Source organism: Capra hircus, chromosome 7 (genome assembly GCF_001704415.2).
Source record: "Capra hircus breed San Clemente chromosome 7, ASM170441v1, whole genome shotgun sequence".
NCBI classification, from domain to species: Eukaryota; Metazoa; Chordata; class Mammalia; order Artiodactyla; family Bovidae; genus Capra; species Capra hircus.
The window spans coordinates 59,150,914-59,163,761 of record NC_030814.1 but is presented as its reverse complement, the minus strand read 5'-3'; positions in this window follow the sequence as shown (position 1 = coordinate 59,163,761).

The window sequence follows — 12,848 nt, the reverse complement described above, 5'->3', positions numbered from 1 at the left end:
CCTGAGGATGCCACGCACTTTTTCTTTGCTGCCCGTTGGTGGCAGGAGGCCACAGCGCCCCTTGTGGCCACTGACTGAAGTTTCCAGGACAGTGGCAGGGCGGGGTTTCAGGCTGTGGAGCCGCTGTGTCCCAGCCTCCTGAGCTCCAACTAGCCTGAGTCCTTGGGCAGAGTCTCTCTCTCAGGCCTCTTGGTGTCACCAAGAGACACCTCCAGGGTGGCCTGCTGGGAAGGCCAGGCCCCCTCAGCTGACACACAAGTACCTATGCCGCTGCCACAGGTTAGCAGGCAGCAGCCTGGGGTGGATGAGGTGGCCTAGACCCACAGGCAGCTGTGGCCTCTGCATTTGCTTCCTCGTGTCTTTACAGATGTGCTGGATATTAGCCCCTGAGTGCTCCACAGGATGAGGCCAGAACCTGGGACCCAGGGGAGTGCTTTACATACCTGCCGCCCTTTGTGGCCCAGGTCTTTGGGGATATGGGGCTCTCAGCCTCCCCGCTCCCTTCTGCTGGCCACTCCACTTTCTCAGCGGCTACAAAGCTCCATAGCTGGATTTGGTCACCCCTGAGACCCCAGCACAGAGAGGCCACTTCCCCTGCTGGTATCATTGTCCGTGAGTCGTGTCTGTGGAGAGGAAAGTCCTAGAATCCTCATTGGAAAGCCGGAAGCAGGCATTAAACAAAGATATGATCCTTGTTTGCACTTCCTAGCCAGGCATGCATCCCAGCCAGGGCACTTGGGCCTCAAGTAGCACGGCTGCCCTCCTGCCTGAGTTTTCACATCAGGAAAGTGAGGCAAGAGCTCCTGGAGCTTTTAGACATGGAAGAGCTAAGGCGAGCCGCAGGGTCACTGGGGCTCCAGGCAGGAGTTGGGGCAGAAAAGGAGAGCACCCCATGTCTTAGAAGCTGGTGGGCCCCTTTTTCCTCTCATTCAGTTGACTGAACACCTCTTTAAGGTATTATAAATATTTATTTATCTGGCTGTGCTGGGTCTCAGTTGAGGTATGCAAGATCTTCAGTTGCCACATGAGCAATCTAGTTCCCCTACCAGGGATCGAAGCCAGGCCCCCTGCATTTGTAGCGCGCAGTCTTAGCCACTACCACCAGGCAAGTCCCTTAGGCATTATAAATGTTGAATGAATTCCAACTCCATTAGTTTGGACGGCATTAAGGTATCCTGAGTAGACGGTGGGAACACAGCAAGGGACAGGTAATAATAGTAAGATTACTATGTATTGCTCACTTGTTAGGGGCACTCTGAGCTGCACGAACCACGTGGGTTATATTATTTCATCTTTATGACTTTCTCAGAAAGAACTGCTCCTGTCACCCCCATTTTATAGCTTAGGAAACTGAGGCCCAGGGAAATGAAGTCATTTGGCCACATTCACACACAACCAATTAGGATTAAAACTGAGGTCTCTGTGCCTCCAGGCTTCACACCTTCTTTCCCTCCTACAGACCATCCCTCAGAGCCCAGAGCTGGGGGAAGGAGAAGCACTGGAGAGAAGGGGTGAGTGCCACGCTGGCCTCCACCCCGGTCAAGTTCATCCTGCCCCTGCACAGACTTGGGGACGCTGGCCTGAGGGTGGGCAGTGAGCGCTTCAGATGCCAGGGCAGGAAGGTGGCAGCTCACCTGTTCCTGAGGGCTGAGCTCCCCAGATGCCTGTGCTCTCTGATATGCTTAGGTGGTGACTTCCCAGGGTCAGGCACCTGGCAGGCAGGTGGGCTTAGGAATAAGGATACATCTGTGGAGCCAGAGGTACCCCCCGAACCCAAAGCCAAACACAGACACATGGGCAGAAACCTGCCACTGAAACCCCTCCCCGGAGTTTGCTCCATGTCCCAGAGCAGCCCTGGCTTCTGCACTCTGGGAAAGTGTGGCCCTGGGTAGGGAACAGGGCAGGAGTGAGGGGTGTAGAGCTGCGGCAAGCAGGATGGGTGCCAGAGCTGCCCTTCCCTCTCCAGAGGAGATCAAGGCCTCCAGGAAAGAGAGTCACCAGTTAGGGGAAAGGGGCTTCTTATGGGGATTATCACATTCAGTCTTTAAAGCCATCCTATTATCCATTTTACAGAAGAGGGAACTAGGGCTAAGGGCTTTTCCAGCTGGGAAACCTGGGTCCTTCAGCTGCTGTGTAGCCTTGTGTCATCTCCTCGGCTGGATCATCCCCATGGCCTTTATCAGGTGGTGATGGGAGTGGAGCCAATGGGGAGGGTTTAGCAGAAGAGAAAGGACTCCCGAACCCCAGGAGTTAGAGAGGGGAGAGGCATTCTCTCTGTACCTAAGGTGTTGGACCTAAAGCCTAAATGTGACTGCCACTCATTAATCAATTCCAGTTGATCCCTTCCACACGTAGGTCCAGACATGGCAGCGTCCCTGTCCTGGGGCAGGTGAGAGGGGACAGATGCTTTCCAAGGCAAGTACTCTGGAACTAGCATATGGCAGAGTGGAGGGACACTCAGCCTGGATCAGCAAGGAGCAGAGGGGTCAGCAAGGCTTCGGCGGGGAGTCCTAATGAAATAGTAAAAAGTAAATCAGGGAGACAGACGGATGACTGGAGGTAGGGGCAGAGGGGACCGCAAGAGCAACGCCCAGGGAAGCCTAAGCCCTTTGAGGGCTGCTGAGAAATAGGGAGGGGGATGGGGGGAAGGTGAGCAGAGGCAGGAGAGGGTGGATGGGCAGGTCAGAAGTCACAGACCCTGAAAACAGGGCGTGTGGTTTCCAAGCTGAGGAACCAGAGACACCCTCCCACAGTCTCTCCTGTTGGACATTAGACATTGCTGCGAACCGGACTGGGAACATTCCAGCCTAATCAAAGATCAGATCATGAACTCCAGAGGCTCCACACACAGGGGCTGGTCTCCTTGGGGAGCTCACCTGTCCTCTCAGGCCAGTTCCCAGGGGTGCTGACAGGTCCTCAGAGATTCAGACCCTCAGCAGGCAGGAGGCCCAGAGTTTTCCCTCCCCAGATTCTGGGGGATCTGGGTAGGGATGGAGGTTAGGAAAATGGAAATAGAGCTGGTGGGGTTCACCTGCTGGAGGGGCCAAAAGACCCTGCTTGAGGATTGGGACTCCAGAGCCATCCTGCCTCTCGATGGGCCCTACTCAGGCCAGTGTTTAGGAAAAGGGCTGAAGGGCAGGATTTCAGTCCCAGCCTGAGCCTAAGCCCGCACGGCTGCCTTTGCAAGGCCCAGCCCCACCTGTTCTCAGGTTGAGCAAGGATACAGGCTGGGATATGGGAGCAGCAGCCCCCAGCCCTGGAAATGGGGTGTCAGATGGCCACCTGGACTGGAGATTCGGTTGTTGGAAAAAAGTCATTTTTACTTCTTCATTAAAGCTTCCATTCTTTTACTTGGCCAACAGCATCATGCTTAGGAAAAGAGCTAAGGGGATGGGGACAATTACCTCGTTTCAGCCGGAGGTAGAAGTGGCCCCATCCTCTTTATACACTGGAGAATCTTCTCTATCCACCGCCCCCCACCAGCTCCTTCAGCCTTCTACACACTCGACCCCGGCCCCCCCCAACCCCAACCTTACCCCGTCCCACCACCCACTGCACAGGCACTGGCAACAGTTAGAGAAGCAGTGAGAGGAAAGGAAGAGACACCAGGTTGCCTCAGGATAAGCGGTCCCTAAGCCATCTCACAGGCCGGGGGGAGGGGTGCAGAAGGGGTGGGGGACTCCCCCTTCCAGGACCTCTGAGCTTCCTCCTTCAGGTCCAAGGACCTGGTGTCATTATCAGTGGGACCAGGCAAGGAGGAAGCTTCCCCCAGCTAACCTGGCTGACCCTCTTCCAGAGGTTGGCCAAACTCTTTTCGTGGCCTTGTCCCCAAGCTGTCATCAGTAACAGTAGTAGCAACTACAGCAGCAGCAGCAAAGGAGATCATGTATGGAGAGCTGACTAGGTGTCTGCCTTGTGGTCCCACATTCTTCATGCATTAGTTTTTGAAGTCCCCATAAACCTCAGGTGAGCTTAATAACCCCATTTTACAGATGAGACAACTGAGGCTCAGAGAAGTTATGGCTTCCCAAAGTTAGATAGTTTATAAGTGACAGTATCTGGACTCAAACTTGGTCTCATTGACTCTGGAGGGTGGGCAAAGCTGGACTGCCTCTTCCCTTCCCCACCATGCCCACTTACTCCCAAACCCAAGGCCTCACAGGGCAGCATCTTCTACACTCTGCAGCCCTTCTCACCTCTTCTTCCTCAAGCTCAGTTCGGCCCCAGCTCCTGGCCTACCTTTGCAGAGCAGGGGAGGAAGCAGGATGGCCCTACTGCTAGGGTGGAAGAGCCCGTGCGCCCTGGCACTCGGGAGGGGGCCTGAGCTCAACTTGGCACGCTGACTGCCCTGGCCTGACCAGCAGGCATCACACACGAGTCAGGGTAGCCATGGTCACTTTTGTTATTCAGGACGACTGAATTCTGGAGGGAAGAGGAGAGAAGGAGGGGCCCAAGCCCAGTGGGACAACGTGGGTGTGTGGGGGCCGCAAACTCCTGGGGGTGCTGTGAGAGGAGATGTGTGGCTCAGGCTGGCCTGCCAGGCTCTGTAGGTGGCCTCAGCCCCTACCTGCCCTGCGGGGTTCCTTCCCTCTCCTTTACTGCCTGCTCTGACCCCATCATGCCTCGGGCACCTGGGACCACTTCCCTCACCTGCCAAGAGCACTGGCTCTGAGATCAAATCTGGGTTTGAATCCTGGAACCCTGAGTAAGTTACTTTACCTCTCTGGGTCTTAGGTTCCTTATCTCCAAACTGGCGGAACCTTGTGATAAAGGAGCTAAAGAGCGAGTGTTTAATGGTAGTAGCATTAATGTTAATAAGTGCCCACAGTGTGCAAGATGTTCTATGTGTTAGCTCACTAAATCCGCAAAACCACCTTAGGAGTTCAGTGCTATTATCATTTCCCCAATTTTATAGGCAAGGAGGCTGAGGCTTAAGGAAAGTGATTTGCCAACACTGGTAAGCCACAGAGCTGGGGTAGGCCTCCAGAGTCTGTGCTCTCAGCTTTCCCAGTGTGTGAAGTGCGGGTGCCTATGTGTTTGGGCCCTCAGATCCTCTGGCTCACTCCCCAGCCCACTTTGCAGAGGGGCTGCAAGAGTCCCTGATAGCAATGGGGACTGGAATGCTGCCAGGATCCTCTTCCTAGGCCTTCTGAGTCAGTGGCGGGCTTCTCTTGCTCACCTCCTTGAATGGCTCTTCTTCCTTCCTTAGGGCTGGGGCATGGTGTGGGTACATCTCCTGGTGACCCAGTGAGGATGGCAGGTCTCAGGAGGAGCCTGTGTACTGGGTGCACTTGTTTTGAATCTCCTATCCGACCACTTGCCTTGCCCAGGAAGGGCCTGAGGTTCCACTGGGTCAACCGATGAGGAAACTGAAACTCAGAAATATTAAGTGATACATGTAAAATTGCCCATCATATGTGGGGTGGAAGGGAGATTGTGGAGCCAGGCAGCTGGAGCCCAGCTCATTTATTATGCTGACAAATATTTGTAATTGTATTTATTTATTGTTGGCTGCACTGGGTCTTCGTTGCTGCACAGGTTTTTCTCTAGTTGCTTCAAGTGGGGGCTTATCTCTAGTTGTGGTGCTCGGGCTTCTCATTGAGGTGGCTTCTCTTGTTGCAGAATTCAGGCTCTAGGGTGCCCAGGCTTCAGTAGTTGCCCCCTGTGGACTCAGTAGTTGCAGCTGGTGGGCTGTAGAGCATGGGCTCAGTAGTTGTGGCACTGGGGCTTACTTGCTCCTTGGCATGTGAGATCTTCCCCAACCAGGGATTGAACCCATGTCTCCTGCATTGGCAGGCAGATTCTTTACTATTGAGTCACCAAGGAAGCCCCTATGTTGGTAGATATTTATTGAATACCTACTGTGTGCAGAGAATAGATGCTTTCAAACTGTGGTGTTGGAGATTCTTGAGAGTCCCTCTGACTGCAAGGAGATCAAACCAGTCAATCCTAAAGGAAATCAATCGTGAATATTCATTGGAAAGACTGATGCTGAAGCTGAAGCTCCAGTCCTTTGGCCACCTGATGCAAACAGCCGACTTATTGGAAAAGACCCTGATGCTGGGACGACAGAGAATGAGATGGTTGAATGGCATCACTGACTCAATGGACATGAGTTTGAGCAAACTCTGGGAGATGGTGAAGGACAGGGAAGCCTGGCATGCTGCAGTTCATGGGGTCGCAAAGAGTTGGACACGACTGAGCAACACTGCACCAGATCCTGTGCTTGGCAAACAAAAGTCAATCTGGTACCCGCTCTGCTGGAGCATATACCCACGTGGAAAAGAAGCAAACAAACGTGTCCAATTACTAGTTGTGATACATGACAAGAAGCAAAACTACAGCGGATTCTAAGGCACAACAACAGGGGGGACATAATTTACAAGAAGGGGTGGTGTGGTGCCGAGCAGCAAGGCCTTTTGGAGATGATGTTTATTATTATGCACTAAATGGCAACCCACTCCGGTAATCTTGCCTGGAGAATCCCATGGACAGACCAGGCTGATGGGCTGCAGTCCATGGGGTCGCAAAGAATCGGACACGACTTCGCGACTAAACAACAACCAATCAATCAGCCAGTTGATAACCCAGATCGGAAAGGCTTAGCTTGCTGTGATTTGCAGAGTAAAGAGGTTCCCACTTGGCTTTCCTCTCCATCAAGGAAAAGTGCTGTAGTCTACGGGCCGTTTGCTGACAGAAGAGGCCTTGAAATTTCAGGTCCGGAGACCTCAGAGTAAGGGTGAGGGAAAGCATAATGCGACTTGGTTTTTTGGATAAAACAGGAAGTGCTGGGTGCCCACTCGCCCTGATGGGTGATTGAGCGCCGGCCCCTGGCCTCGCTGCCCGCCCTCAGAAGTGCAGTGCTCTGTCGCCACCTGGTGGACATAGCAGGCCCCCGCACGGGGCCGCCCGGCCTCGCGGGTCTAGGGTAGGATCCGGAATGCGGCTTCCTTCGGGCGGAGGCTGAAAAGGAGGCAGTGGGTTTGGGTGACTTCCTGGCAGGGGGCGGGAATGGGGGGGAAGGAGCGAGGGTGGATGGGGAACTGCTGCTTGAAAGTCAACTGACTGGAGACCGACAATGGCCCCATTGTGTCCGGGGCCTTGACCTTGATTTCCTGCCGCTGTCGTCTCCCGGCGTGGCATCACCCGGGGCTGATTGGCCCGGAGTCCGCTCGGTGACACTGGGCGGGCCCCGGGGCTGGACCGTGAGCGCTGGGCTCCCGCGGGGGCTGAGACGCGCGACTGGTCCTGTCCCGCAGGGAATCCCAGCGAGGGCGGGTGGGGCAAGGGGCCGACGTCTCTCAGAAGTCGAGTCCTCCTGGCTACTCCCTGTCAGGAGTTTGGGGGCAAGAACTCAGGACTTTGTTTGAAAACCACTGCTGCCTAGCGGTTAAGGGCTACGATCTGCAGTCTGAGAGAACCGGCTTCGAGTGAGCTGCGGGATCCCTGGACACAGTCTTTAATACCGCCCACCTTTTTCTCTTTCTTTTTTCCTTCTTTCCTTCCTTCCTTCCTTTTTTTTTTTTTCCTTTCAGCACACACACAGGGATACACATTCCCTTGTAAAAAATATGAAACGATACAATTAAAATGCTAAAGCTCCGCACCCTTGTCGTACTCACCCCCTTCCCCCACCTCAGATAACTGCTACTGTTAGAGTAATATGTGTCCTTCCTGACCTGATTCAATGAATGTACATGAGCCTGACGTATGAAAATAAGTGATTTCGTGTTATGTACTCTCTAGGCCTCAGTTTCCTAATCTGAAAAAATGGGAATGAAAATAATAGTAGTTAAGTCTGAAGAGTTACTGAGAATGTTACCTGAGATCACTCATGTGGAGCGCTTATCTTAGCACCGGGCACACGGCATCTGTGACTATTGTCATCATCCACCATCCTTATTATTATTATCATTGGGCCCCAGACCCAGTTCTAAGGTCTGGATGGGAGCCCTGACTTCTACAGCCTGCTCTTCCCCTCCCCCTCTCCCTCCCAACAGCCTGATAAAAATCTGTGTTCCCTAATGCCTGTGTTTTTTTAAACCTAGAGAGAGCATCTGGTGTTTTCTGCATGTTCTCCCCTCCTTTTCCCTCCCTTCACCCCCACCCACCCCTTGCCTTCCATATTTGACCTAAATGCCACCGCTCACCCACTGCAGAGAGAACATTCCATTCTGTGTCAGGAGAAGAGTCCCAAGGTCCCGTGCAGTGTTGTTGGACCCACAGTGCTTGTGCATAAAGGCTGTTCCCTGGGTAGGGGTAGGGCTAGTGGATGAAAGGGAGTAGGGGTGGGGATGCTCCATGAAAGACAACATAGTAAAGCAGGTAAGTAGGCATAGGGTTGGTTGTCAGAACACCCCAGGGTGTGGCCAAGGGCAACTCATTTCACCTCTCTGAGTCACAGTTATCCCACTTGTGCAATGGGGCTGCTAACAATAGCCACCACATTCAAGCCCTATGAGGATAACACAGAGCCTGTGAAGGAACTTGGCACTGAGAAAGCAGATAGTAGTTATCAATGTTATTATGTTGGAAGACTAAGTGTCATGTTTGTTTAGCGTTTGATGTTTATGAGGAGAATTTCTAACTTCTTTTTTCTGTGTAAAATGAGCTAGTCTTTGCCACATGGAGAAGGAAGCTTGGTTTGGATTTACAAGTCTCAGGAGAAAGGTAAACACCTTTTCCTGGGTCTCTGTTGAAGCAGTGCCACTTCCTGGGGTTGTTGCTGGCCCCTCAGATGGCCACAGAGAGCATCAGGATACATGAGACCAAAGGACCTCACTGTTCCCAATAATACAGCAGGAAATACATCAAACCTGTGTGAGTAAGACAAGGCCATGTTACTCATAGAGGCATAGAGCAGAGCCTACACAGCGGAGGCTCCCCAGACTATAGGAGTTTTATTGGGGGAAACCTTACTGCTCATATGAGCTAATGTTTATTCAGTGCTTATTAGATGCTAGGTGTGTTATAAGGAAAACAAACAAGACTTAGATAAGATCTTTGCCCCCCAGGAGCTTGTGTTTTGGGCTTCCCTGGTAGCTCAGCTGGTAAAGAATCTGCCTGCGATGCAGGAGACCCCAGTTCAATTCCTGGGTTGGGAAGATACCCTGGAGAAGGGATAGGCTACCTACTCCAGTATTCTTGGGCTTCCCTGGTGGCTCAGACAGTAGAGAATCCACCTGCAATGCTGGAGACCTGGGTTCGATCCCTGGGTTGGAAAGTTCCCCTGGAGGAAGGCATGGCAACCCACTCCAGAAATCTTGCCTGGAGAATTCTCACGGACAGACCGACCTGGCAGCCTACAGCCCATGGGGTCGCAAAGAGTCAGACATGACTGAGGAACTAAGCACAGTACAGCTTGTGTTTTATTGTAATTTTATTTTTTTAATTTTACTGAAGTATTGTTGGTTTAAAATGTTGTGTTAATTTCTTCTGTTCTGCAAAGTGACTCAGTTATATGTATGTATATATATATTCTTTTCCATTATGGTATGTCACAGGATATTGAATTCAGTTTCCTGTGTGATACAATGGGACCTTGCTGTTTATCCACCCTATATGTAATAGTTTGCATCTGCTAAACCCAAACTCCCAGTCCATTCCTCTCCCATGCCCACGTGGCAAGCATATGTCTGTTCTCCCTATGAGTCTGTTTTTGTTTTGTAGACATTTTGATTTGTGTACTTTAGATTCCACATATAACTGATACCATATGGTATTTGACTTTCTTTCTTACTTTCCTTAGTATGCTAAACCTTAGGTCCATCCATGGTGCTGCACCTGGCATTATCTCATTCTTTTTGATGGCTGAGTAATACTCCATCTTCTTATCATTCCTCGTCAATGGACATTTAGATTGTTTCCGTGTCTTGGCTATTGTAAGTAGTGCTGCTATGAACATAGGGGTGCCTGTATCTTTTTAAATTATAGTCTTGTCTGGGTATATGCCCAGGAGTACTGAGCGACTTCACTTTCACTTTTCACTTTCATGCATTGGAGAAGGCAATGGCAACCCACTCCAGTGTTCTTGCCTGGAGAATCCCAGGGACAGGGGAGCCTGGTGGGCTGCCGTCTATGGGGTCGTACAGAGTTGGACACGACTGAAGCGACATAGCAGCAGCAGCAGGATTGCTAGATCATATGGCAACTCTATTTTTAGTTTTTTAGTAACTTCCATACTATTTTCCATAGTGGCTGCACCAGTTTACATTCCCATCAACAGTGTAGGAGGGCTTCCTTTTCTCCACACCCTCACCAGCATTTATTATTTGTAGACTTTTTAATGATGGCCATTCTGACTGATAGTTTTGATTGTAGTTTTGATTTGCATTTCTCTGATAATTAGCAATGTTGAACATCTTTTCACGTGCCTATTGGCCATCTATATATCTTCTTTGCAGAAATGTCTGTTTAGGTCCTCTGCCCTTTTTTGATTGGGTTGTTTGTTATTTTGTATTGAGCTGTGTAAGCTTTGTATATTTTGGAAACTAAGCCCTTGTCAGTCACATCATTTGCAAATATCTTCCCCAGTCTATAGGTTGTCTTTTTGTTTATGGTTTTATTAGGTCCTATTTGATTTGTTTTGTTTGTTTGTTTGTTTGTTTGTTTGTTTTGCTATTGCCTTGGGAGACTGACCTAAGAAAACATTGGTAAGATTTATGTCAGAGGATATTTTGCTTATGTTCTCTTCTAGGATTTTTATGGTGTTATGTCTTACATTTAGATCTTCAGTAGCTTGTGTTTTAATGGTTCTTCTACACATGATACTTCCCTTTTGGAAGGATATAATTTACACACATTAATTTTTACCATTTTGAGTGTATAGATCTATGAATTTCAACAAACACAGTCATGTAACCACCATCACAATCAAATAATAGAATATGCCCCCCACACCAAATTTTTCTTCTGTTCTTTAGTCATAAGACCTCTCCCCCAAGCCCAGCCACTGGAAACCAGTGATCTGATTTTGTCCTTATAGTTTTGCCATTTTTTCTAATTGCAGAATGGAATCTTGCAATTTGCAGCCATGTGCCTCTTTCATTTACTGCAATGCTTTTGAGAGTCATCCATATTGTCGCACATATCAGCAATTCATCCCTTTTCTCCTTTTTTCAACTTTTCATCACAAAATGTTTTCAATACAAATTTAAAAGAATAATGAAGTGAATACCTATAAACGTACCACCTAGTTCAATAATTGTTTGCATTTTGCTGTATTTTAAAGTGACATCTACAATAGGTATGTATTTGTTGAACCATTTGAAAGTAAGTAAGAAATGAACAACAGTTCATGTCTAAAACTTCAACATATATCACCTAAGAATGAGTGATGTGGGACTTACCTGGTGGCTCAGTGGTTAAGACTCTGCATTTCCACTACAGAGGGTGTGGGTTCAATCCCTTGTCAGGGAACTGAGATCCCTACAAGCCCCAAGGTGTGGCCAAACCACTCGCCCCCAAAAAGAAAGAGTGCTGACCATATGTTATCTTACCTAAGAGGGCTGACAATACATTCCCAAATGCCATCTGCTCTCCATCATTTGCAGATCTCCCCTATCTCAGAGAAAGCCTTTTATAGTTTTTTTATGCACATGCTAGAGTTTTATTTCTAAACTTTTAGTTTTGAAATAGACATACACTCACAGGACCCTGCAAAAATAATAGAGTCTCAGACATCTTATATTGTGCTACAGTAAAATATCAAAACTAGGACATTTGCACTGGTACATTACTGTTAACTAGACAACAGACCTTACACCACGTGGCTTATGGGATCTTAGTACCCCAACCAGGGATTGAACCCTCACTCTTGCAATGAAAGCAACACAAAGTACTAACCACTGGGCCACCAGGGAATTCCCTAGTTTTAACCAGTTTTTAACCTGCATTCATTTGTGTAGGGGAGCTGTGTGTGTAGTTCTATGCACGTAAATCCAGAGTAGAGATTCCTGTAACTACCACAGCCCGTTGAGATGGATAACTGTTACATCATCATGGAAGAACTCTCTCATGCTCACTCTTTGTAGTGATACTCACTCCCACCTCATGCCTCCCTGGTCCTCCTCCCTGATCCCTGGCAACCAATAATTTGATCTCCATTTCTATAGTTTTGTCATTTTTAGAATGTTGTATAAAGAAATCATTCAATATGTAACCTTTTGAGATTGAGTTTTTTCTCTAAGCATAAGGCTCTTGAGGTTCTTCCAGGTTGTTGCATGTATGATTAGTAGTTCATCCTTTTTTGTTACTAAGTAGTATTTTTACACGGATTTGCCACCTTTTAGCCTTTTACCAGTTGAAGGGCATTTGAATTGTTTCCAGTATTTTGGTGATTATAAGTCAAGTTACTGTGAACATCCGTGTAACAGGTTTGTGAATATAAGCTTCACTCCACTCCGGTAAATCCCTAAGAATGGGATTGTTGGGTTGCATGATAAATGTAAGTTTATCTTTGCTTGTCTTTATGTGAAATGACTGAACTCTTTTGCCAACTGGCTCTACCACTTTGCATCCCCCCAGCAGTATACGAGAGCTGCAGACACCCTGCGTTCCTGCCACCACTGGGTATTAGCAGTTCTGTTTTAATTTCAGCCATTCTAATACATGTGTCATGGTAGCCTGCACAACTTTTAAACCGTAAATGAGACTATGCCATGACCCTTCTTAAAACCCCCAGCGGCTTCACACCACACTCAAAATAAAGTTCAAATTCACTTCTGAGGCCTGCCAGACCCTCTCTCCTGGCCTCTGTGCCTTAAGCTCCAGTTGCAGTGACTTCCCTGTTGTTTCTCTAACACCCTAAGCTGCTTCTGCCTGGAATGTTCTTGCTCTCCATATACAGG